The 4325-nt window shown below is 39.9% G+C and overlaps 1 protein-coding gene across 1 annotated transcript in view; it reads right to left on the bottom strand.

The window, feature by feature from the left end:
• Positions 1–4061, bottom strand: part of RASSF8 (Ras association domain family member 8) — a 79124-nt gene extending 75063 nt beyond the window's left edge. Inside the window, exon 1 of the mRNA XM_012806770.2 lies at positions 3977–4061. The gene's annotated coding sequence lies outside the window, so the exon portion shown is untranslated. The remainder of the gene's footprint in view (positions 1–3976) is intronic.
• Between the last annotated feature and the right edge of the window lie 264 nt (positions 4062–4325).

The following is a 4325-nucleotide window of genomic DNA, read 5'->3' as shown; positions in this document are numbered from 1 at the left end:
AGGAGTTGGAGGTTGCTGTGAGCTGTAATGCCACGGCACTCTGCCCAGGGGGACAGCTTGAGGCTCTGTCTCAAAAAAAAAAAAAAGATGATGAAATATTTGGGAATTTACCTAACAAAGGACATGAAAGATCTCTATAAAGAGAACTATGAAACTCAGAGAAAAGAAATAGCTGATATGCTCATGGCTGGGAAGAATCAACATTGTTAAAATGTCCATACTACCCAAAGTAATCCACAGATTTAATGCAATCCCTATTAAAGCATCCTTGTCATACTTTAAGGAACTTGAAAAAACAGTACTTCATTTTACATGGAATCAGAAAAACCTAAATATCAAATGTATTACTCAGAAATAAGAACAAATCAGGAGGTATCATGTTACCAGACTTCAGGCTACACTATAAATCTATAGTGATCAAAACAGCATGGTACTGGCACTAAAACAGAGCCGCAGATTTATGGAACAGAATAGAGAACCAAGAGATGGACCCAGGCACTTATCATCATTTGATCTTTGACAAGCCTATCAAAAATATTCAGTGGGGAAAAGACTCCCTATTTAACAAATGGGGCTGGGTGAACTGGCTGGCGACCTGTAGAAGACTGAAACTGGACCCCCACCTATCACCATTAACAAAAATTGGTTTTCACTGGATAAAAGATTTAAATTTAAGACATGAAACTATAACAATACTAGAAGAGAGTGCAGGGAAAACACTTTGAAGAAATTGGCCTGTGAGAATATTTTATGAGGAGGACCCCCCAGGCAATTGAAGAAATACCAAAAATACATTACTGGGATCTGATCAACTAAAAAGTTTTGTACAACCAAGAGCACAATAAGTAAAGTAAACAGACAATCTTCAGAATGGGAGAAGATTTTTGCAGGTTATGGTTCTGACAAAGGTCTGATAACTAAATCTACAGAGAACTCAAACTAATCAATAAGAAAAGAACAAATAACCCCATTTCTATGTGGGCAAGAGACTTGAACAGAAACCTCTCTGATGAAGACAGGCGCATGGTCTACAAACACATGAAAAAATGCTCATCATCCTTAATCATCAAGAGAAATGCAAATCAAAACCACTTTGAGAAATCATCTAACTCCAGCAAGATTAGCCCACATTACAAAATCCCAAAACTACAGACGTTGGCATAGATGAGAAGAGAAGGGAACACGGCTCGGCGCCTGTGGCTCAAGTGGCTAAGGCGCCAGCCACATACACCTAAGGTGGTGGGTTCGAATCCAGCCCGGCCCGCCAAACAACAATGACGGCTGCAACCAAAAAATAGCTGGGCGTTGTGGCTGGTGCCTGTGGTCCCAGCTACTTGGGAGGCTGAGGCAGGAGACTCGCTTGAGCCCAAGAGTTGGAGGCTGCTGTGAGCTATGATGCCATGGCACTCTACCCAGGGGGACAGCTTGAGGCTCTGTCTCAAAAAAAAGGAGAAGGGAACACTTCTACACTGCTGGTGGGAATGCAAGCTAGTATGACCTTTTTGGAAAGAAGTTTGGAGAACACTCAAGAAACTAAAAGTAGACCTACCATTTGATCCTGCAATTCCTCTACTAGGTACATACCCAGATGATCAAAACTTATTTTACAGCAAAGACATCTGCACCAGCATGTTTATTAAAGCCCAATTTATAATAACCAAGACATGGAAACAGCCCAAGTGCCCCGTCAACCCATGAATGGATTAACACATTGTGGTATATGTACACCATGGAATAATATGCAGCCATAAAAAAGATGGAGACTTCATATCTTTCATGTTTACCTGGATGGAGCTGAAACATATTCTTCTTAGTAAAATATCTCAAGAATGGGGAAAAAAGTATCCAATGTACTCAATACTACTATGAAATCAATATATAACCACCTACACACTCATATGAATGGCAAAACACAACTCTAGTACAGAAAGTAGAAGGGAAGAGGAGAGACAGGGGAGGCTGGGGGGATATGGAAGGAGGGAGGGCACTTGGGGGGACCTCACCTAATGTACATGATGCAATGGTACATTTCAAAACTATTAAGGAATGAGTATAATTGTGATGGATGTGTTACTCAGTTCAATGTAAACATTTCACATTGTATATGGAAGCAGTACCCTGAACCCCATAAATGCATCAATGTGCAAAGTTATGATGTAATAAAAATAAAAAATGAAAAGGTAAAGTTGCTTCATGGGGGAAAAACAATAAGAGTTTCTCAGTGTAACAATCCTGAGACTTTAAAGCTAGTTTTGTTGCCCAAAGTTAACATGACTAAAATTAGATGCTTCTATTCAGGAAAGACAAGAGACTTTTCCTAAGCGGGATTACTTCAGTAACTAACATAGGCAAAAGAGTTTTCTAAGTTTCATGTATGACTAACTACATCTGAGCAACAAATGAAAACTCTTCAGTAGCTGTATGCCTGAGCAACTCATGCAGTCCCCACGTGTATTCATGGATGACGAACAAGCCAGAGACGAAAACATAATTGAAAGGCTCAGACCTAAACACACACAATCCCTGAACACTAAGCCTGAACTATAATTCTTCTTAGTATAACTTAGCATAAATCCTCCTAAATAAAAAGTAATTAATGTATAAGAAAAAGCTTTATAGCACAGCTTCATTAGTATTAGAAGCTAAAACCAAAATTTAAGTGATTATCCAATTACAGAAACAACATTAGTCCGCTGAGCTACGTAGTATGTTTTTATCTCATGCATTTCTTTTTTAGACCATATTATAAATCACAGGGCATTAAAAATAGGGTCTGAGGGTGGTGCCTGTGGCTCAAAAGGGTAGGGCACAGGCCCCATATGCCGGAGGTGGTGGGTTCAAACCCAGCCCCGGCCAAAAGAAAGAAAAAGGATCTGAATAGGCCTTTTTTGGCTCTCACACAGATGTAACAAAACTGCCTTCTCAAACTCTCTTTATATCAACATCTGTGGCCTAGCAGTCACGGCTTTTGCTAATGCCGTAAGCAATGGCAGCAGGGTCTCGGGAAGAGCACCTGGACCAGTGAGGACACACACCAGCGCTGTTAGATGTCCAGTCCCTCCCTCTGCACAGTCTAGCCATTATTGCAAGGCTCTAAATAAAGTTACAGCTTTTTATTTCAGAGGTAAATTAGTTTATGTGAGACCTCCGAGATACATCATCTAGTTAAAAGTGTAGGCACATAACTTTTGTAAATAAGGGACTAAGGAATTTACAAGATGGCACACTGGCTAGTGCCCTTAACTAGTTTATTCACCTGTAAAATGTGAGCAATTTATTCATAAATGATCCACTTACTCTAAACAAGGTCATATTATTTTCCCTTCTGGGACCAGTAAGTCATTTAAACATTCAAGAGACAAGAGATGACACACAGCAAACATACTAAAAACAAGAGAAACACAGGATCACTGCCTATCCTCAACCCAGAGATGTTGTGTCCCCCCCTTACTTAGAGAACAGAAAAACCAGTTAGTCATCATGATTTTCTAACCTTTCACTATTAGAAATACTTCTCTTCTCTGAAAGGGACTGCCAATTAAAGCATTAGTAGAACAGTGCTTAGAAAGCCCAAGAGTAGTGATACACCACTTTGAAAACCTTTGCTTCAGACTCCAAATTTGAAACTGAAAGCATGTTTTATGATGCTTTTAGTGTTAACCCAAATTTGGACCTGGGAACTGTATATTACAGTGGCAACAGATACTGTCACTGACTACAGTTTCCATTCTCTAAATAAAACGCTTACAAACGATGATTCTGGAGTTCACTAGTGAACACAACCTCTGAAAAGCCTCCCAAAACTTTATAGGATGCTTTAAAAAAGTCACTGAAAGTGATACTCTTATATATAGCAGTGGTTCTCAGCCTTTCTAATGCCCCGGCCCTTTAATACAGTTCCTATGGGTCAGGACCCACAGGTTCACAACCGCTGTCATATAGGTTACAAGTCAAGAGTACAAGTTTTCTGACTCACCTTACCACGCTGGAGTCTGCAAGCCAGAGTATGAGGTAGTCTCCAAGGACAGAGCACCACTCGGATATTCTGCGAGGCTCTAGGCAGCCACCTGAAAAGGTACACAGGTTGTTACAGGCCTGCATAATTTTGTATCTTTAAAAGGCTAAATCTTGCTAAATCTTGCTATTGTAACTTACAACCATCAAAGACCAAAATACACAAACTTGTACTTCAAATACAGAGGAACGATTTGCCCAAGAAAAATTTCTCCTCCACTCTCCCCTTTATTCATTTGAATTGCAGTATTTGTGGGGTGGGTTTGTTTTCTGTTTGGTTTCAATTAGCATCTTTGTGCCTTTGAAAAAGG

Source organism: Otolemur garnettii, unplaced genomic scaffold (assembly GCF_000181295.1).
Source record: "Otolemur garnettii isolate 467f Iridium unplaced genomic scaffold, OtoGar3 scaffold00057, whole genome shotgun sequence".
NCBI classification, from domain to species: Eukaryota; Metazoa; Chordata; class Mammalia; order Primates; family Galagidae; genus Otolemur; species Otolemur garnettii.
This window is presented reverse-complemented; position numbering and strand designations above follow the sequence as displayed.